Below are 23,472 nucleotides of genomic sequence, written 5' to 3'. Positions count from 1 at the left end.
CTCCTCCTTTAAAATGTTCCTCAGAGCCTACCTCCTTATCCATGCATTTGGCCATTGACCCAAACTATTATATGGAATTTGTCCTGTTGAGTTCATTTCGACATTTTGCTCCATTAAAGATCCTAAAAACACATTAACAAACTGGTTTTGAAACTTGCTGTTTAAGGCTTACCCTGCCAGTAGTGACATAGTTTAAGAACCCTCTGAATATCTTAGGGACTCAATAAAAGCCCGTTAGAGCAGACAAGTGCTTTCACTGTAAGATCATGGTTGTTCTTTACAGTTCCTGAATTCAGAGAAATTATTTACTTGGGTTGCGAGTTTTTCAAAATTTTATGTTGATGGGACATGGATGTTGTTGGGCTTAGTGCCTATGCCAACCTTCATTGCCCATCATTAGTAATGCCTTAGGTCTTCATGTGATGGAACAAACTGATCCTTGGCCAGCAGATCTCTGATCACATGGGACAGCACATCCCTTGCGGCAGTGAGATCAGGAGGGCAGGATTTCCTTCACTTTCTTTATCTGCTGCTGCCTTGCTTATCATTATGAAATTTGGACACAAAGTGAACTGTGAAATGATGGACAAGTTGTTGGAATGATTACTAGCAAGATCCTTCCAGGAATTAATTTCAACACTGCTGTGCTTTCTGGAGAGATTCAATGTCCTTCTAGACTGTTCCTCATCCTCCCCTGGAACATTGGCCATTCAAAAGTTGAGGAAACAGGATGTGGTGTGCGAGACATCAGCTGTCAAGCACCGTGTCCAGTCATTCAAAGTCAATTTTGCAGGAGTCTTGCCCAAGTGTTTCAAGAAGAGCAGTAGTTGTTTGTTCACCAGTCCTCCCATTGAATCCACAGGATGCAGCAGTGGTATTACTGTGTGTTTTCATTCAGTCATGGGATGAGAGCATAACTGGCTGGGCCAGCATTTATTGCCCATCCAGAGGGCAATTAGAGTCAACTGCATTGCTGTGAGTCTGGTGTGAAATGGAGGTCACACGAGTTGGGAATTGCAGTTTTCTTACCAAAAGGACATTGTTGAGCCAGGTGGGTTTTTCCAACCATCTGGAAAATGGATTCATGGTCATCATTAGACTCTTAATTCCAGATTTTCATTGATTTCAAATTCCACTAACTGCCATGGTGGGATTTGAACCAAGGTTCCCCAAACATTACCTGGGTCTCCAGATTAACAGGCCAGTGTTTTACCTCCCCATGGGCTTTTTCCAGTGCTCCTATCTGATACTAATATGCAATCCAGGTCTCACCACTGTAAAGGAGTCTGCTGATAATGATTGCTTTGTACACTAGGATTTCTGTTGACTGGGGCTTTTGTTGTCAAACACTTGCTGCCATAGTCTGGGGAAGGCTGAGCTAGCAGCTGTTTATTTTTATTAAACCAGGAGATGTGGATCTGGCTGGTTGGACCAGCATTAATTGCCCATCCCTGGTTGCTCTGAAGGACCGAAAGATGGTTGGGCCTCGGACATTACCCTGAGGAACTCATTCAGAAATGTTCTGAGATGGCTGACCTCCAACAATCAAGACCATTATCCATTGCACTCTTGATATCACATGCAGTGAATTGAATTGGCTGAAGATTGGCATCTGTGATGCTGGTAACTTCCAGAGGCGGCTCATCTACTTGGCACTCCTAGCTACACTTCCACCTGATATTTTGCTCTGAACTGATGGGCTGCCCCATCATTAAGTGCGGGCGTATTTGTGGAGCTTTGATCTCCAATATGTTGTTTAATTGTTCACCACCATTCACAACTGAGGTTTAGACCTGATCTATTGGTTTTGCTACTGCTTATCTCTGTTCATCACTTATTGCTGTTTCAAATGCAAGTACTCCTATGTTGTTGCTTTACCAGACTGACACATTATTAGGTATACTCAATGTTGTTCCTGCCATGCCCTCCTGTACACATTGATCTCCTAGCTTGATAGTAGTGGTAGACTGGGGAGTATGCCAGACCTGGGTTGCAGATTGTATTGGAGTATAATTCTGCCCATAAGTGCCTCATTGTTGCCTGGTCTTGAGTCACAAGATTTGTTCTGTCTATTCCATTTGATATGATGGTAGTAGCCACCCAACAAGATGGAGAGTATCCTCAATGTGAAGGTGGTACTTCATCTCAGCAAGGACCATGCAGTGGTCTCTACTCCCAATACTGTCTCAGCGAATGCATCTGCAGCTGGCAGATTGATGAAGATGAGGTTCAAATACATTTTCTCCCTCTTCTTGGCTCTCTCAGCATCTGTCACAGATATAGCATCTATGTCCTCTGGTACTGACCAGTTTGGTCCATAGTATTGCTGCAAGGTTGCACATGTTGAGGTCCCCCATCCTGCGTACATTTTGCGTCCTTTTCATCCTCAATGCATCCTCCAAAGTGAATATTGACCTGGTGAAATATTACTTTATCAGCTGAGCAGGTATGATACTTGGTGATGAGCAGGAGGTTTTGTTACCTATATTTGACCTAATCTTATAAAACTTCATGGTCTGCAGTCATTTTGAGGACTCGCAGGACAACTCCCCACCCCCACCCCATACACCACTGTACTGCCACTTCTGCTGAGTCTATCCTAATATGGGATAGGGCAGATCCGGGATGGTGGTGATGGTGTCTGGGACATTGTCCGTAAGGTATAATTCCTTGAGTATGACTGTGCTTGATTAGTCTGTGAGTTTAGTCTTGACTAGTCCCATTTTGGACACTGAGCTCCCAGTTGGTAAGGAGGGTCAACATGGCTTAGGTCGCTGTTGTTGTTTTCTGTGTCTTTGCTGATGCAGTATGGTTCGACCTATTTCATTATCATTTTGTAGTGATTCAGTAGAACTGAGTGGCTTGCCTGGCCAGTTCACTACATTGCTGTGGGTCCAGAGCAGCACAGAAAGAAGTCCATCATCCTATTGCGTCCATGCTAGTCATCAAGTACCTAGCTACTCTAATCCAGCTTTCTGGCACTTAGCCCATTGCCTTGTGCTTCAAGTAATCATCTAAATACTTCTTAATTGTTGTGATGGTACCCACTTCTAACCATTCTTTCAGACAGTGAGCTCCAGGTACCCACCCACTGGTTGAACAATTTTTTCCTTAAATTCCCTCCAAACCTCCTGTCCTGTAAATTTATTCCCCCCCGTTATTGACCACTGTACCAAGGAGAAAGATGTTTTCCTATCTAACCTGTCTATTGCCCTTATAATGTACAATTAAATCCACTCCAAGACCCCAGGCTGTCTAATCTGTATGCTTCAGCCCATCCTGATGAATTTCTTATGCACCCTCTAGTGTAATCAATCCTCTTTATAGTGTGGCAACCAGAGCTGCTCACAGAACTACAGCTATTCACCTGCACCTCCACACACATCATCTATTGCATCCGCTGCACCCGATGTGGCCTCCTCTATATTGGGGAGACAGGCTGCCTACTTGCGAAACGTTTCAGAGAACACCTCTGGGACACCCGGACCAACCAATCCAACCACCCTGTGGCTCAACACTTTAACTCCCCCTCCCACTCCACCAAGGACATGCAGGTCCTTGGACTCCTCCATCGCCAGACTATGGCAACACGACGGTTGGAGGAAGAGCGCCTTTTCTTCTTGGGAACCCTCCAACCACAAGGGATGAACTCAGATTTCTCCAGTTTCCTCATTTTCCCTCCCCCCACCTTGTCTCAGTCAAATCCCTCGAACTCAGCATCGCCTTCCTAACCTGCAATCATCTTCCTGACCTCTCCGCTCCCACCCCACTCCAGCCTATCACCCTCACCTTGACCTCCCTTCACCTATCGCATTTCCAAAGCCCCTCCCCCAAGTCCCTCCTCCCTACCTTTTATCTTAGCCTGCTGGACACACTTTCCTCATTCCTGAAGAAGGGCTTATGCCCGAAACGTCGATTCTCCTGTTCCTTGGATGCTGCCTGACCTGCTGTGCTTTTCCAGCAACACATTTTCAGAACTACAGCTATGGCCTACCGAACTAATTTCATACATTACTCCATGTGCAGAACCTCCCTATTCTTGTCTCCAGTGCCTCAACAAATAAAGACCAGTCTCCTATAAACCTTCTTAACCACCTTAGCTGTCTCCTGTTGATTTCAAGGGTCTGTGGACGTGCAGTCCAAGGTCTCTCTCATCCCTTGTACTTTTTCGGGTCCTACCATTTACTGTGTTCTCCTTTGATTCGTTAGCCTTTCCAAAATGCATCACCTCTCATTTTTCAGGATTAAGTTTTATTTGCCATCTATCTATCCATCTGACCAGCCCGTCTATATTGCCCTGAAGTCTAAGCCTTTCCTCTTCACTACTTACCACACCATCAATTTTCATGCCAACTACATGCCTACTGATCAAGTATCCTGTGTTTATCTCTGGATCAGTAATGTACACTATAAACAGCAAAAGACCCAGCACTGAACCCTGTAGCACTCCGTTGAACACAGGTAACATTTAGCCATCATCCAATTCATGCCACTAAGTTTTCACTCCAATTTGCCAGATCCCCATGGATCCCCTGGGCTCTTAACTTCTTGACCAGTCTCCCATGTACGACTTTGTCAAAGGCCTTACTGATGTCCATAGAAACAACATCCACTGCACTACCCTTATCCACACGTCAAGTCACCTCCTCGAAAATGCAAATTAGATCTGTCAGATAGTATCTCGCCTGACAACGCCTTGCTGACTATCCTTGATTAATCCTTGTCCTCCAAGTGGAGATGAATTCTCTGCCTCAGAATTTTTTCCAATAGTTTTCCTACCATTGATGTTAGACTCACTGGTCTATAGTTCCCTGATTTATCCCTATAACCCTTCTTGAATAATGATATCATGTTAGTGTCCTTTAGTCCCTTGGCACCTCTTCTATGTAGAGAGAGGATTTGAAAGTTGATTTCAGGTTCCCTGACATCTCCTCCCCTGCAACAGTCTGGGATACATCTCATCTGGGGCTGGGCACTTATCCAGTTTTAAGCTGATAAAACCACTAATACCTCCTCCCTCTCGCTTGTAATTTGTTCATTGCTAGTACAGTCCTCTTCCCTGATTTTTACACCATTCTTCTCTACACAGATATAATATACTTGATTAAAATCTCACCTACGTTTTCCAACTTTACCTGCAGCTTGCCTCTTCAGTCCCTAACGGGCTTTCTTAGGTTATAGAGTCATAGAGATGTACAGCGTGGAAACAGACCCTTCAGTCCCACCCCAGTCTAATCCCACCTGTCATCACCCGGCCCATATCCCTCCAAACCCTTCTTGTTCATATACCCATCCAGATGCCTTTTAAATATTGCAATTGTACCAGCCTCCACCACTTCCTCTGGCAGCTCATTCCATACACATACATCCTCTGCGTGAAAAAGTTGCCCCTTAGGTCTCTTTTATATCTTTCCCCTCCCACCCTAAACCTATGCCCTCTAGTTCTGGAATCCCCCACCCCAGGGAAAAGACTTTGTCTCTATACCCTATCCATGCCCGTCATGATTTTATAAACCTCTATAAGGTCACCCCTCAGCCTCCGACGCTCCAGGGTAAACAGCTCTAGCCTATTCAACCTCTCCCTATAGCTCAAATCCTCCAACCTTGGCAACATCCTTGTAAATTTTTTCTGAACCCTTTCAAGTTTCACAACATCCTTCCAATAGGAGGAAGACCAGATTCGCATACAATATTCCAACAGTGGCCTAACCAATGTCCTGTACAGCCACAAATATGACCTCCCAACCCCTGTACTCAATCCTCTGACCAATAAATGTAATAATTTGAAATGCCTTTGGATTTTCCTTTATTTTATCCGCCAGTGTTACTTCATGCCATCCTTTTTGCCTTGGTAGTTTGTTTTGTGTAACCTTCTGTGCTTTCTGTATGCCTCTTGTAGTATGCTGAGCCCTTCGTATCTACAATAAGCCTCCTTTTTCTCTCCTTGTCCAATCTCATACATTCCTCAATATCCACGCTGTCTGGAATGTCTGGTCCCACTCAATGGAATGTCTTGCTGCAGTAAATTGTACAGGATTTGCTGAGACTACAGCTGGAGTATTGTGTGCAGTTTTGGTCTACTTTATCTGAGGAGGGATGTTCTGGTGATGGAGGAAGTGCAGCGAAGGATTACCAGACTGACTCCTGGGTTGGCAGGACTGACATATGGAGAGAAACTGGATCAATTAGGACTAAATTTTCTGGTGTTTAGAAGAATGAGAGAATCTCATAGAAACCTACAAAATAAGGAAGGATGTTCCCAAAGACTAGGGAGCCCATGCCAGGGGTCACAGTCTAAGGATGCAGGGTAGGCCATTTAAAACTGGGATAAGACGAAATATCTTCACCCAGAGAGTGGGGAGCCTGTGGAGTTCTCTGCCACTGAAGGTAGTTGAAGCCAAAACATTGAATGTTTTCAAAAAGGAGTTAGATATAGTTCTTGGGGCTAAAGGAATCAAAGCCTATGGGGAGAAAGTGGGAATAGGGGACTGAGTTGGACAATCAGCTGTGCAGAGAAGGGTTGAATGGTCTATGTCAGTTTCTGTGCTTACCTTTACAGAAACATGTGTGCCCTGCACTTTCACTATTTCCTTTTTGACAGAATCCCACTACACCAATGTAGATTGCCGTACAAGTAGCTGTTCCCAATCTGCTTTGGCTAGATCCTCTCTTACTATATTAAAATCGGCCTTCCCCACACAATTCAAAACATTTATTTCTACATCACATTATAGGGAGGTGATAGCTTAATGGTTTTATCACTGGACTGTTAATCCAGAGACCCCAGCAGTGTTCTGGGGGTCCTGGGTTTGAATCCCGCCATGGCAGATGAATTTGAATTCAAGAAAAATATGGAATTAGGAGTCTAATGATGATCATCAATTGATTGTTAGGAAAAGCTCAGCTGGTTCCCTAATGCTCTTTAGGGAAGGAAACTGCCATCCTTACCTGCTCTGGCCTACATGTGACTCTGGGCCCACAGCAATGTGATTGACTCTGAGCAATTAGGGATGGGTAGTAAATGCTGGTATTGCCCTCATCCCGTGAATGAATTTTTAAAAATCATATAGGTCAGATTAGGTAATGACAGCTGATTTTCTCCCTTGAGGGTGTCAATGAACCAGATGGGCTTTTACGACAATAAACTGTTCATGGTCATCATGAAACTTTGAATTTCAAATTTCATTTTTAATCTAAATTTTGCCCAGTACCATGGCATGTACCATCCCATGTCCTCAGAGGGTTTAGAGAGATATGGGCCAAAGGCTGGCAAATGGGACTAATTTAGGATATCTGGTCAGCATGGACGAATTGGACTGAAGGGTCTGTTTCATGCTGCACAACTCTATGCCTCTATAACATTAGCCAGGATTGTGGATTACCAGAGCAGTGACAACACCAATATGCCACCACCTCCCTATAAATTGTATTGGAGTTCCTTGCCAATGGTGGCATTTTGAGAGAGTTGGTTGCCAAGGTATGGGAAGTGCTCAACATCTTCCAGAGTCCAACCTTCAACATATTTTGGAGGTGGACTGTCCAATTGGATTGGCTAGGGAAAAATGAGGACAGCAGATGCTGGAAACCACAGTTTAGATCAGAGTTGAAATGGGTTTTGTTTTAGTAACATTCAAAGACAGATCAAGTCACTTGTATGCAGAATTGAAGAGACTGGAAGTGGCTGGCAAATCTGATGGATTGTGTGGAGACATTCACACACGACAGATGATGTATTTTATTTAGATTGGATTACTTACAGTGTGGAAACAGGCCCTTCGGCCCAACAAGTCCACACCGACCCGCTGAAGCGCAACCCACCCAGACCCATTCCCCTACATTTATCCCTTCACCTAACACTATGGGCACTTTAGCGTGACCAATCCACCTAACCTGCACATTTTTGGATTGTGGGAGGAAACCGGAGCACCCGGAAGAAACCCACGCAGTCACTGGGAGAATATGCAAACTCCACACAAAGAGTCGCCTGAGATGGGAATTGAACCTGGGTCTCTGGCGCTGTGAGGCAGCAATGCTAACCACTGTGCCACGGTGCCGCCCATATTTGTGGCACAGTCAGTCTAGTTTTGGCATGGGTTTTGGCAAAACAATACAATGCATTAGTCAGACTACACCTGGAATGCTACAAACAGTTTTGTCCTCCCATCTAAGGAAAGAGATACTGGCATGAGAGGCAGTCCAGAAACAGTACACTAGGTTGATCTTGGGATTGAGGAGAAAGTGAGGTCTGCAGATGCTGGAGATCAGAGCTGAAAATGTGTTGCTGGAAAAGCGCAGCAGGTCAGGCAGCATCCAGGGAACAGGGGAATCGACGTTTCGGGCATAAGCCCTTCTTCAGGAATGAAGAAAGTTTGTCCAGCAGGCTAAGATAAAAGGTAGGGAGGAGGGACTTGGGGGAGGGGAGTCAGAAATGTGATAGGTGGAAAGAGGTCAAGGTGAGGGTGATAGGTCAGACTGGGGTGGGGGCGGAGAGGTCAGGAAGAAGATTGCAGGTTAGGAAGGCGGTGCTGAATTCGATGGATTTGACTGAGACAAGGTGGGGGGAGGGAAAATGAGGAAACTGGTGAAATCCGATTCATCCCTTGTGGTTGGAAGGTTCCTAGGCGGAAGATGAGGCGCTCTTCCTCCAACCGTCGTGTTGTTGTGGTCTGGCGATGGAGGAGTCCAAAGACCTGCATATCCTTGGTGGAGTTGGATGGGGAGTTGAAGTGTTGAGCCACAGGGTGGTTGGGTTTGTTGGTCCGGGTGGCTTGGGACGCCCCTCCCCCAAGTCCCTCCTCCCTACCTTTTATCTTAGCCTGCTGGACAAACTTTCCTCATTCCTGAAGAAGGGTTTATGCCCGAAACGTCGATTCCCCTGTTCCCTGGATGCTGCCTGATCTTGGGATTGGGTTTTTTTTAAATTCACTCGTAGAATGTGGGCATTGCTGGCTGGTCAGCATTTATTGCATATCCCTATCTGCCTTTTAGGTGGTGTGCTGCCTTCTTGAACTGCTGCAATCCACATGCTGTAGGTAAACCACAATGCCATTAGGGAGGGAATTCCAGGATTTTGACCCAGAGACAATGAATGAATGGCGATATAGTTTCAAGTCAGGATGGTGAGGGGAACCTGCAGGTGGTGTGTTCCCATGTATCTGCTGCCCTTGTCCTTCTATAGATGGAAGTGGTCATGGATTTGGAAGGTGCTGTCTGAGCATCTTTGATGAACTTCTGCAGTGTATCTTGCAAATAGTTCAAGCAGCTACTGCTGAGCATGGTTCCAGTCAAGCAGTCTGCGTTGTACTGGATGGTGTCAATCTTTTTAATTTTTGTTGAGTCTGTACCCAGCCAGGCAAGTGGGGAGTATTCCACCACACCCCTGACTTGTACCTTGTGGACAGGCTTTGGGGAGTCAGGTGGTGAGTTACTTGGTGTCGAGGGACAGTTGTTAGATTGTCTTTTATGGGAGATGGTCATAGCCTTGCATTTGTGTGGTGCTAATGTAACTTACCACTTGTCAGCCCGAGCCTGGATATTATCCAGTTTTTGTTGCATTTGAACATGAGGAACCAGATTGACTTACATGGAGGGATTGAGTAGGTTAGACCTATACTCATTGGGGTTTAAAAGAATGAGAAATGACCCTCTTGAAACGTACGAGATTCCTGTGGGTCTTTACAGGGTTGATGTGGAGAGGTTGTTTCCCTTTGTGGGAGAGTCTAAGACCAGAAAGCATAACCTCAGGTTTAAGGTGGTTTAAGAGATAAGGAGGAATCGTTTGACTGTGGGTTATCAATCTGTGAAATTCTTTATTGCAGGGGGCTTTTGAGCCTGTATTCAAAACTGAGATAGATTTTTAATCAGTGAGGGAATAAAGGGTTATAGGGATAATGCATGAAAATGAAGTTCAGGATATTCTGATCAACCATGGTCTCATTGAATGAGGTCAGACCCACAGACTGAGTGACTGCTCCTCTGACTCTTGGTTAGAGTTTTTCAAGTTGGCTATGTTTAATGCTCACACAAGATGGCGGTTGAGAAGGAACTCAGCCGGCCTTAGCTTGTCTGGTTTACATATGACTTCAGACCCACAGCAATGGGGTTAACTCATAACTTTGAAACGGCTGAGTGAGACACTCAGTTCAAGGCAGTTAGGGAAATGCAATGAATTCTGGCATTTCCTGCAACACGCACACTCCATGAGGGAATAACTTTTCTCGGACATCCAAGTCTTTGCAACAAAGATTTAGTGAGTCTTCTGCTGGTTTATTGCTTTGGTCAGATTGCTGAAGCTCAGCAGCGCTGAGTTCATGGCCTTATTGTCGACATTCTTCGTCAATTTGTCCAGCAACAAAGAAAGGATCTGATGTTTCTCTTGAATGTCTAAATCCACACCGTCTCTGGTAGGACCTCCTCAGCCACAGGAGGTAGGAATATAGTAGTAATTAACAAAGACGGAAATCAGGTGATCCCCTGGATTTTCTAGACTCCCCCTTGGAGGTTTGAGGGTCTGAAGACTTTAGTTTTCAAACCCATCGTTCATGAGGGAAATCATGTATCACACCTTGAAGGCACACAATGATAACTTCATGCAGGACACTAAGGTCTAGATTTGTAACCCACAGGTCAGTAATGTGTACCAGATACCTGTTTAATCTGAGAAATTGCCCTTTTGATCATAGAAGTTCAATTGGAGGATTTGAAGTTGTTTTTAACAAAACCTTTAAGAATATTGAAATGCAGATTGGGCGGCAGATGGCACAGTGGTTAGCACTGCTGCCTCACAACGCCAGAGACCCGGGCCTCGGGCAACTGTCTGTGTGGAGTTTGCACGTTCTCCCCGTGTCTGCGTGGTTTTCCTCCGGGTGCTCCGGTTTCCTCCCACAGTCCAAAGATGTGCAGGTCAGGTGAATTGGCCATGCTAAATTGCCCGTAGTGTTAGGTAAGGGGTAAATGTAGTGGTATGGGTGGCTGCGCTTCAGCGGGTCGGTGTGGACTTGTTGGGCCGAAGGGCCTATTTCCACACTGTAAAGTAATGTAATGTAATCTAATCTAATCTATTTGTGAGATGCAGTCCAGGACTTGATATCTGTGATGCTGTGAAAGACAGCAATTTGATAGTGAAATATTGAGCCTCAAGACCAGAGATCACAGATTTCCTATTTCACTTTTACCCCACAGAGTGGGTGATAATTGGTAAATGTACCAGCCCCTTTGGGAACTGTGTCCATGGACTAGTAACAGCTTTGATTATTTTTTGGACCATTCCTCATTGCCCTGTTCCAAGGTTGGCACTAGTTTGCCCTCAAACTGGGCAAGTGGTGTCAAAGTGGATTCTGGACTGTACTGCCTGGGAGGGTAGTTGAGGTAGGAAATCTCAGCACCTTTAGAAAGTACTTGGATGAAATGTTGTAACTTAGAACATTCTGTAGGCCTTGTGCAGGGAGGTAGGACTGGTGGTACAGACTTGATGAGCCTTTTCTGCACTGCATGATTCTGTGATTCAAAGTCAGACACTGTTTGCAAATCCTACTGTTGTCCAAAGGCCTCATTTAAAGTGGCTCCTTTGCTTTATCATGATCTCAGGGGATACTACTGAAAACCATGGCTCAGCTGGACACACTCATACCTCAGAGTTATAAAGGTCCTGGGGTTCAGGACTTACTTCAGGAACTTTGCGCATGTAGTCTAGGCTGACACTGGAGTGCTTATATTGTGGAGTGTGATCTGTTGGAGGTAGTGTCTTCCAAATGAGATGTTAAAAGCAAAGCCTGATTGGTCCACTGGGCCCATAAAATATCCCATAGCATTAACTGAAAGAAGAGCAGGGGCAGTTCAAGCAAGGCATCCTGAGCCAATGTTTGTCCCTCGACCAACACCACTGAAAATCATCGATGAGATGCACTGCAAGAACTCATCACATTTCCTTTGACAAACCCACAACCTGCACCATCTGAAGAACCATTGGGACACATTAGGAAAAACCAACATCTGCAAATTCCCCTCCAAGCCACAAATCATCTTGATTTTGAAGGATATCACCATTCATTGACTATCACTGGGTCAAAACCTGAGAACTCAATTCCTAACAGCACTCTGGGTGTATGTATATCCCATGGATCACAGTGGTTCAAGAAGGCAGGTCATCACGATCACCTCTACTTCACCGGCAATTCGAGATGGGCGCTAATTGCCAATGATGCCAACATTCCATGAATGACTGAAAGAAACGTTTGTTTAAATTAATTTTTGTGGGATGTAGGCACAGGCTGGGCCAGCATTTATTATCCATCCCTAGTTGCCCTCGAGAAGGTGGGGGGGTGAGCTGCCTTCTTGAATGGCTGCAGTCCACCTGCTGTGGGTAGACCCACAATGCCATTAGGGAGGGAATTCCAAGATTTTGACCCAGCAACAGTGAAGGAACAGCACTATGTTTCCAAGTCAGGATGGGTGAGTGACTTGAGGGGTTTATCTGCTCATATCCCATTGCCTGTTTGTGTGATCTTGCTTAGTATCAACCTGCAGCTACATTTCATGCATTGCTGAGCTTCAAATAAACGACTTTTGGTTTTGAAGCATTTTGCGAAGTCTGGAGATGGTGAAAGGTGATTCAGAAATCAAAATTCTTTCCTTCAATTAATTCTGTCATTTTAACAGGGTACCAACCTAATTGGATAATCTGTTACCAATGTTTGTTGAATACTGCAGCCTCATCAAAATGTTTAATTTTATAACATATGGGGCTGTACATGTGTCAAGTTGACATGATATGTATCTCATCTCCCTTTAGTGATTGAACTGATGTGCTTTCAAGCCATCTTCAGTGTACAATTGGACTGATTTCTTCCATCATTCCCGACATTTATTTTTAAAACTCTGATTTCAATTTTTTGAGAGAAGTTTTTTGTACATAATCGCTTGTTTTGTTTATTGCTGCAGTCATAAGTGAGGGAAAGCTCAAACCTTACTTCTTTATTCTCTATCGTTCTTTCGATGAATCTAGCACCCGTCCCAGAACAAAAGGGTTTTGTGATTATGTGAAAATGTTTGCAGTGTTCAAGGTCCCAGTGCATCCTCTGACTGAACCTTACGTATAATTCCCTTATTGTATGCTATCCGGGGTTGGGGGGAGTGGTGGGGGGACAGGGGGTGGGAGTAGGTAGTCCACTTGAATGCAAATGTAGCAGAATGCTTTTAGTTTGTCTGCCTCTGCTGTTTGTAAGTTTATTGTGAGCTGCGGCCTTTTTTTTATACATATATATATAAAAATCGGTAAATATCAGATTGTGTTTGACCCCTCCTAAAGTCAATATTTGCGTTATATTTAATTATAACTTAACGAGCAGCTATTTGCAGAGTCTGTTTTTTTTTGGTCTAAATGGGAGCGTTTATCTGAGGGGAGTGGGTGTGTGTTTGGTGACTCACTGGTGCCAGTGGCTGTCAGACCGATGCACACCCACTGTGTCAACTTAATCCTCTATTTCAGTTTTTACAGCGAGCAACTGTGGCACAGTTTAGCATTGCGCAAAGAGAAGAGAAGAAAAAACAGGGCAGGTTTGTGTGCATGGAGCCCCAACTCGGAGCAGCCCCAGCCTCTGATTAATGGCCAAGTGACGTCATTTGGCCAGGTATTCATACTGCTGGCAGTGAGAGCCCGATTTAGACCTAGGTTTTCTTCTTTTTAAAAAAAAAAAGCTGTATTTATTATTCCAGAAATCCCTTCCACCACTCCCTCACCCTTTAACTTTCCAAAAAAAAACTACCTCTCCACAGATAACAAAATCATTTTCCAAAAAGTTGTGTTATTTGAACAAAAATGCATACTCATGCACACAGAGAGCAACTGCAGTTACTGTTCTATTTAGTTTAAGCTACGGGGTCATCAAGGTGAAGCACCTTTTTCTGTCTGGTGAGCAGAGGCAGACTTTACAGTGTGACATTGAGACGATCTTGAGCAGGCACTCACATAAGGTTGCTGCCTCTTCAGCCTAGTATAAATGTTTAGGAATCTATCCGTAGTGTTTACGAATCTAACAAGAGTTCAATACTCATAACCTAGAGAGTATGATTCAAGGGTTTGATGAGATGGATAGAAGATAATTATGTTTTCTCATGAGAGGTGTTTAGGATAAGCGAACATAATGTTTATAGTGTAGCTCAGCTGTACAGGAAATATTTCTTCACACAAATGATAAAGGAAATGTATAATCACTTCCCCTGCCAACCCCATGCTTCTCAGCCCCATCAGAAACTGTTGACTTCAGCAGGGTCCATTAAAAATGTCAAATCAAGATCAATAGATTTTTGTCAATCAAGGTTATAAAGGTTTATGGCTTAAAACAGGTAAGAGAGTGTGTTGCTGGAAAAGCACAGCAGGTCAGTCAGCATCCAAGGAGCAGAAGAACTGACGTTTCGGGCATAAGCCCTTCATCAGGAATGAGGCTTGTGGGTTGGGGCTGAGAGATAAATGGGAGCGGGTGGGGTTGGGGGGAGGTAGGTGAGAAAGCGATAGGTGGATGAAGGTGAGGGAGAAGGTGATAGCTCAGAGGGGGGAGTGATGGACAGGTCTGGAGGGCGGTGCCGAGTTTGGAGGCTTGGGACTGGGCTAATATGGGAGGAGGAGAAGAAATGAGGAAGCTGTTCAAGTCCACATTTATCCCGTGTGGTTACATGGTCCCAAGGTGGAATATGAGGCGTTCCTCCTCCAGGCGTCGGGTGGTAACAGTTTGGCGGTGGAGGACGCCCAGGACCTGCATATCCTTGACGGAGTGGGAGGGGGAATTGAAGTGTTCAGCCACAGGGGCAGTGGGGTTGGTGGGTGCAGGTATCCCAGAGATGTGCACTGAAACGATCCGCAAGAAGGCATCCTGTCTCCCCGATGTAGAGGAGACCTCACCGCGTGCAATGGATGCAGTAAATGACATTGGTAGACGTATAGGTAAATTTCTGATGGATGTGGAAGGTCCTCACTTTCTCCTCCTTAAAACAGATAAGGTACAGATCACCTGAGATTTAAATTGAATGGCAAAATGGGCCTGAGGGGTTGAATGGCTTCCTGCTGTTCTGTGCTCCAGGATTCAATTTATTTTGACTCTGACAGCAAGCAGGAGAGCAGATAATTGTGATGTAGCAAGTGTGGGCCTCAATACTGGCATATTTATGTACTCCCCGCCATTAGGACAATGACATCCCACAATCTTCCATTTTTAAAAGTATTTGCAAATGCAGCCATGAACCGGAAGAGCTCATTTTTATTAGTACAAGGTGACATGTTCCCACACCACATGCAAAGCTAGCAGGTCTCACTTGTCTATTGGCACATCAGCTTTCCTATGCTAACAACGACAGCTTGAATAAAATAACCCAGACATCAAACAAAATCTGACAACTATCACACAAGGAGATATTCAAGCAAGTGAACTAAACACACAGTCAAAGAATTAAGATCCAAGAAACATATGTGTAGAGAAAAATGGAGAGGTTTAGAAAAGAAATCCCAGAACATAGACAGCTGAAGGCCCAGCCGACAATGTTGTTGGAAATCCGGTTTGGCGAGAAACCAGAATTTGAGGATGTGTAGAGATCACAGAGGGTTCTTGGGATGAAGGAGCTTAGAGAGATAAAATCTTACAGGTCTCACTCCATGGGAAGTGGAAACAATTTTGAGAATTTTATAATGGAGGCATTACTCAACTATGGGTCAGTATTGGACAACAAGTACATGGTAATGGAATAATAGGGCTTTACTGTGAGCCACGATTCTGGCAGCAAAGTTATGAATAGGCATAAGTTTATGTAGGATGAAAGACTGAAACTAGTGCATTGGGGTCAATGTAACTGAGTTGAAAATAGCTGATTTGAAAATAGATGTTATTCCTGTAACAAATGATAGTAGAAAGTCCACCTGATGATTTCAGACAATTTTCACATGTATGTTTCCTGGAAACCACAGTGTAATTCTGACTTCTGGGCCCCTTTAAGGATAAAACAAAAGAACTTGAGTTTACATATTATCTGTTAAGGGTGGTGCAGTGGCTCAGTGTTTAGCGCTGCTGCCTTACAGCGCCAGGAACCTGGGTTCGACTCCACCCTTAGGCTATTTATCTCTGTGGAATTTGCATATTCTCCCCATGTCTGCGTGGGTTTCCTTCGGGTACTTCGGTCTCCTCCCACAGTCCAAAGATGTGCAGGTCTGGTGATTGGTCATGCTAAATTGCCCATACTGTTAGGTGCATTAGTCAGGGGTAAATATAGGATAGGGAAATGGGTCTGGGTGGGTTACTCTTCAGAGGGTCGGTGTGAACTTGTTGGGCCAAAGGGCCTGTTCCCATACTGTCGGTATCTAATCTAAATTGCCCATAGTGTTCAGGAATGTGCAGGCTACGTGGGTTAGCCATGGGAAATGCAGAGTTGTAGGGATAGGCTAGGGGGATGAGTGTAGGTGGTATGCTCTTCGGAGGGTCAGTGTGGACTCGATAGGCCAAATGGCCTGCTCCCACACTGTTGGGATACTAAGATTCTTCTTTGATTGTTCATCCCAACTATTTCACAGCCAATGAAGTCGTTTCTCAAGCATAGTTGTTGTTGTAGTTGTAATATTGTAATGACATGATGTGCAGAATGAGTGATATTCAGGAACATCATTGCAGTTTTTGATTGTCATTGTGTATGTATAATATTTAAGCACCTACCACTTTACCATGAGATTCCAGTTGCCACTTCACCAACTGAAGTGGAGCAAAAAAGAATTTTGAGCTGATGTAAGTCCTATCTTCCAAATATCTACAGCCCATTCTTAAACTAGAGAGTCTGTCTCCAATGCCTTAGTGTTCCTGAATGTTTAAACCAGGACGTAAGTGCTTTTCAATATAACTTGCCATCAGTTCTCATTCCTTCATGCATGAACTGTCCCCATATTCATCCATGTAATGCCCCAGTTAAAAATGTTGTTTATGTTTTTGAATGTGTGTAATAAATCATTAACAAGGCTGAGGCATCTTGCTCTGATGTGTTGACTGTGTGTCAGCTTAAGTGTTGAGTTCTAGTGCTGAGAAACAAGCAAGAGGCTAATAGAGTCAGATTAATCTCCAGGGCCAGATTAAAATCAATAACCCGAACCACGACTGCCACAGATGGGAAGTTGCAGACCCACAACCACTGGACAGACATCAAATAGTGACCTCATGCAGTTTGCAAAGAGAACTGCAGAAGTTGAGCAATAATATTGAGAAAATGCTTCCTTTTCTGTCTGTATTCCAACCCCTGACCCCCAATTTAATATATCTTTATGGTTTACAGGTGTGGGGTAAGTAGTTCAAAAAGCTGAAGAATGCACAATTACAACCGATATGTTAGGTGCAGAGGAGCTGGAGACAAAAGTGAAGAGGTAGGATGAGTTTATCCTTTGGGAAAGAGGAGAGTATTGTTAACTTATTACCCATATCCACCTCATTGTGCTTGCTTACAACCTGGCAGAGACAACCTCAGGGCAAGTTTGTCAGTTCAGATTCTTAGATACCACAAAATACATTAATGTAGCTACGTTAATATGCTTAAATGTTGAAGTGCTTCACAGGTGCAATCAACAGTTGACCCAAAACCAAAGAATTGGGACAAATGACCAGATGCTCGGTCAAATGGTTAGATTTTAACAAACATCTTAAAGGAGGAGTGGTGGTGGAGATGTATAGGCAGAATATTCCAAGCCTCAAGACCTCAACAAGCTGAAACTGAAGCTGCAATTGCCAATGACAGGACAAAGGAAATGGGATTACATGAAAAGACAGAACTGGAAGAATTCAGACTCTCTGGAGGGCTGGAGGAGTTTGGGAGCGGTAGGTGTGGAGCAAGGTCACTAAGGAATTTGGAAACAAGGATTTTAAATTGCAGGCGATGCCAGTTTAATGATGGGTGATCTGGATTTAGTGTGCTGCTTCAGAGAATTACAAGAAAACGAGATTTGAAGGTGCCGCTGTTGGACTGGGGTGTGCAAAGTTAAAAGCCACACAACACCAGGTTATAGTCCAACAGGTTTATTTGGAAGCACTAGCTTTCAGAGCACTGCTCCTTCATCAGGTGGTTGTGTAAAGCATCATTATAACAGTGAGCAACTATCTCTGTTGGTTTGAAGATTAGAGTGTGATGCAGAATAGTGCCAACAGCATAGGTTCAATCTTAGTGCCAGTTGTGGTAGCTTATGGAGCTCTTCCTGCTTGCCTTGCCCCATGCATGTCGGCTGGTGACCCTCAAGCTTAATGTAACCAGTTATCCCTCTAAAGAAGAAAGATGCTTTGAATCACAGAATCCCCACAGTGGAGAAAGAGGCTATTTGGGTCTGCACTAATGCTCTGAAGAACATCCCTCCAGAACCAGCACTCCACCTTCGTGGGCTACGATTAAGTGATTAACTGTTGAGAGGCAAATACTGACTCACTGGCTTGTTGACAAATGTTTTATACTTTGCATTGTGCAGAAATTGTCAGGTTTATGAACAGTGCGCAATACCTGGGGGTGAGCGATTGGTCTCACAATCTACCAGTGAAAGCTGGTCGGCCCATCAAGCCCTGATTCCTCTGAAAGCTAAGCAAAGTTTGCCTCCTTGTCGGTTCGCAGACTCTGGTAAAATTCTTACCCAGCGCCATCACAGGATCGCAATCCATGGACAAGTCCACTTTAAACTTCATTACCCCAATCCTCAGAGGCAATTGAATTAAAACCCCAAAATACCTAACAATTTACATTCCAACATCCATGCCTCCAGGGCCCAGCACCACAGGAATGATCATGTTCCGCAGAATAATTGATCATCTCTGACTATACTTATCCCCTAGCCTTCAATCCTGCTCCTAACCAGATAATTATGAGTTTTTATTTTGAACTGTTAATGGACAAAGCTTTTGGTTGGAGCCTTTTTTGACCGATGTGCAAGTCTTGGCGGGAGGAATGGAAATTCTAATGTCTAGTTTTGCTTGATGCTTGTTAATTTTCTTCTTGTATCATTTAATTTTGCTCTCATGGCCCAAATTAAATTGTCCAGCTACACCTCAGATGTCTCTCCGTCGCCACATTTTAAAAGCCTGAATCACAATTGCACAGCACTTGTTTCAGCAGAGAAAGTATTCCCTCTATTGTACATAAGTTTGAATGTTATCTATCAGTTTTGCTTATTGGCAGACTAGAGGCAGCCCTTCTGCCTACTGGGCCTTCACAGTGCATTTCATTAGATCATCGTCGATCTGAGCTTAACTTCATTTGCCTTGCTTGGTTCAAGATCCTTTGATACCCTCATTGAACAAAAATCTATCGATCTCAGTCCCAGATCCTGCTCACCACCACCTTTTCAATGAGACAACTCTTTATTGTGAAGGTAGCTGCTAATTTCCTTCCTGGCTGGTAAGTTTCCAGTCTTCCAGATTGTCCGACATAAATCTGCCCACCATCTACTATGCACAAGTCAGGAGTCTGATGGAATACTCCCCACTCGGCTGGATGAGTGCAGCTCCAACAATACTCAAGAAGCTTGACACCATCTTTGACAACGTAGCCCACTTGATTGGCACTAAACCTACAAGTGTTCACTCTCTCTACCACCAACGCTCAGTAGCAGCAGTGTGTACTACCTGCAAGATGCACTGCAGAAATTTGCCAAAGATCCTCAGACAGCACCTTGCAAACCCACGGCCACTTCCATCTAGAGGGACAAGGGCAGCAGATATATGGGAACACCACCACCTTCAAGTTCCCCTCCAAGCTACTCACCTATCTTGAGTTGGAAATATATTGCCGTTCCTTCAATGTCACTCTATCAAAATCCTGGAATTCCCTCCCTAAAGGCATTGTGGGTCTACCCACAGCAGGTGGACTGTAACAGTTCAAGAAGACAGCTCATCCCCACCTTCTCAAGGGGCAACTAGGGATGGGCAATAAATGCTGGAACAGGCAGCGACGCCCACATCCCACAAATGAATGAGTTTTAAGAAATGCTAGGAATTTCAAGATTTATGTCCAGAACATCATCTCAGGTGAAAGATCACTCAGTTTTCTTTATTAATTTCCCAAATTTTGACAGAGGGGAAGGAAGGGCTGTTTGATTGTCAAGAACCAATCAGCAGGGTCACATAAGCAAAATGTAGAGTAACAATCTAGAGGTAGTGCTTCATACAACTCTACTAAATCATGTATAACACAGGTTGGGTGCAGACTAAGCTAACTGTCCATGAGCCATTCAAGCATCCTGGGGCAAGCATAAGCATTCTGGGTGATGCACAAACTGGATGGATCAATGGATAAAGAAAATGAAGTCAGTTATGGTTGTTAGGAAACCAATCATTTCAGCCACGTTACCTTCAGGGGAACTTTGCCAATCCAACCATCTGCAGCCTCTTCATTGTGGACCTACCTATCATCACAAGATCAAGACTGAGGTTGTTCTACAGATACATTCGCAGCATTCAGCTTCATTCAGAATTCTTTGACTATATATTGGGACTTGACCATATCCAGTCTTGGGTTTAGATCAGGGTGGTGCTGGAAAAGCACAGCAGGTCAGGCAGCATCTGAGGAGCAGGAAAATCGATGATTCGGGCAAAAGGCTTTTGCCCGAAACGTCGATTTTCCTGCTCCTCGGATGCTGCCTGACCTGCTCTGCTTTTCCAGCACCACTCTAATCTAAACTCTGGTTTTCAGCATCTGCAGTCCTCCCTTTTACCATATCCAGGCTTGGGCTGACGTGTTAATTTACATCCTCGACCTCTGACATCTAGCAAGAAAACTAGCTGCCATCTCCTGACTTTCAAATGTGTGACAGTGTGACATTACCAAGAGTACCAATATAAACGTTTTTGGTGTTACTGTTGACTAGAAGCTTAATTGGGCCAAGCATCATTAAGACTGTGGCTACAACATCAGGGCAGAGGCATCTACAATGCAACCCTCAAACATATCCACCATCTGAAAGGTTGAGGGAAAACTGTGATGTGATAATCACCACTGCTTTTTGTGGTTGCAGCCGTAACACTCAAGAGGTTCAGGTCCATCCAGGGCAGAGCGGTTTCCTTGGTTGTCAGTTCCTGCCAGTGACCTTAATGTTTACACTCTCTATCGTAGGCACACCATAGCTGTACTGTATTCTATGCACAGGATAAATAGAAGCAACAAGTCCAATTTACTTGGTCAATATTTTCCAGTTTCACCATCTTTACTAGCCAGAAGGCCAGTAGCAGGCATATCATGAACAGAAACAAAAACAGAAATTGCTGAAAAAGTTCAGCAAGTCTGGCAGCATCTGTGAAGAGAAATCAGAGTTAACGTTTCGGATCTGGTGACCCTTCGGTTTCTTTTCTTTAGATATTGCAAGATCTGCTGAGCTTTTCCAGCAACGTCTGGTTTTGTTTCTGATTTACAGCATCTGTGGACCTTTCGATTTTTATATCATGAACAGAAATATCTCCAAGTTCTGCTCCATTACATAACATTAACTCTATCCATGCTTTGATGACATAATGGCCTTGCCTCACAAAAATGTATTGATCACAGATTTAAAATTGTTATTTGAACTTGTATCGAGACATTTTATGGTAAATGGTTCTATACCTCTCTCACCAACTTTCTGAAAAAGTGATTCCCAACTTCTCTCCTGAATTTCCTGCTGTAATGTTAGATTTATTGCCACCTTTCCTAGACCTGCCCCACCAGCAGGAAACGTTGCAACCCATTCACACTATCAAATCCTTTCAGGATATTAAAGCGTCCAACTAAATAATGCCTTAACCTCCTGTATTCTAGGGAATACAGCCTTGCTTATGTAATTTCTCCTCGTAATCTAGCCTTCGAAGCTCTGATCTGGTGAATCACTCCTTCCAAGCCCAATATATCCTTTCTAAGGTGCAGTGCCCAGAACTGTAACTGTACTCCAGATGTGGTCTAACCAGAGCTTTCTATAGCTGTAGAAAAACTTCCTCTCTTTTATATTCTAGACCTCAGGTTATAGAATTAGTCCTTTTGATTATTTTTGTTCCTTAGTACTCCATTTTAGTGATATGTGTACATGGGCCCGTAAATCTTTTTGGACCTTCATGGTTCGCAGCTTTTCCCAATTTAAAAAAAAACTGACTCCTTCCATTTTTCTTCCAAAATGGATGATCTCATACTTAGCAGTGTTGAAATCTAGAGCTGAAAATGTGTTGCTGGAAAAGCGCAGCAGGTCAGGCAGCATCCAAGGAACAGGAGAATCGACGTTTCGGGCATAAGCCCTTCTTCAGGCTTATGCCCGAAACGTCAATTCTCCTGTTCCTTGGATGCTGCCTGACCTGCTGCGCTTTTCCAGCAACACATTTTCAGCTCTGATCTCCAGCATCTGTAGTCCTCACTTTCTCCCCAGTGTTGAAATCTAGTTTTGTCCACTTATTGAGTCAATGTTTGTATGTAATTTAATGCTTCCACTGCTATACTTGCCATGTCAATAATCTTTGTGATATTGACAAACCTATATGACTCTGCATTGCATTATCTAAGTCATTAATGCATATGAATATAGGGAGTAGTTGAGTGCCTATTGCAGATCCTGGTGGGACATGGTTTCCTTACAATTTGAGTACATATCTGTTAACCTCTTTCAATTGTCTATAACTTGACCAAGAACTTAATCACGTCAATACCCACAAAAAACTGGACCAATCAGTCCAAGCCAATCAGTGTAAAGTGATGGAAAGTGTCATCAACAGTGCTATCAAGCAGAACTTGCTTAGCAATAACCTGCTCAGTGACGTTCAATTTGGCTTCAACCAGAGCAAGTTAGCTCCTGACCTCACTGAAACATTCTTCCAAACAAAGGAGTTGGAGTCTAGAGGTGGCGTGTGTGTGACTGTCCTTGACATCAAGGCAAGGTTCAATCACCCTATGATCTTTATATGTTATGATTTCCCTATAGTGTATGTGAAATAAAACTTTTCACTGTACCTCGGTACATGTGTCAATAAATCAAATCAAGAAGCAATAGCAAAATTGAAGTCATTGGAAATGGGGGCATGGGGATCTCTCCATATAGCCATATCTAACACAAAACAAGAGCTTATATTTGTTGGAAGTGAATCCTCTCTGTCCTAAGGCCTTGCTGCAGGAGTTCAAGGTAGTCAGTACCATCTCACCTACTTCATCAATGACCTTCCCTGCATTATAGGGTCAGGCATAGCGATGTTCGCTGATGATTGTCATATTTGGAATAGAATTAATGGAAAAGAGTTACTGGAAAATGTAGGTTAATTGAGAAGAGTCAACACAGAATTGTTAAGGTAAAATTGTCTTTAACTAGCATGAGAATGGAAAGTTGGTAAGGATGATACTGTTGACGACAGCCTAGGTGGTATTATCACTGGATATTAATCAAGAGACCCACTGTTCTGGGGACCTGGGTTCGAATCCTGCCACGGTAGATGGTGGAATTTGAATTCAATATAAAGCGGATGATGATCACGA

General features: G+C 43.9%; 1 protein-coding gene across 2 annotated transcripts in view; it reads left to right on the top strand.

Annotated features, from left to right (window-relative positions):
* nhej1 (nonhomologous end-joining factor 1) overlaps positions 1 to 23,472 on the top strand; it is a 300,941-nt gene that overhangs the window by 147,177 nt on the left and 130,292 nt on the right. The gene's annotated exons all lie outside the window — the stretch shown is intronic.

Source organism: Chiloscyllium plagiosum, unplaced genomic scaffold (assembly GCF_037043375.1).
Source record: "Chiloscyllium plagiosum isolate Xiang-an unplaced genomic scaffold, Cpla_swu_hap1 HiC_scaffold_7, whole genome shotgun sequence".
Taxonomy (NCBI): domain Eukaryota; kingdom Metazoa; phylum Chordata; class Chondrichthyes; order Orectolobiformes; family Hemiscylliidae; genus Chiloscyllium; species Chiloscyllium plagiosum.
Note: the sequence above shows the minus strand (reverse complement) of the source record. Positions and strands in the feature narration are given on the sequence as shown.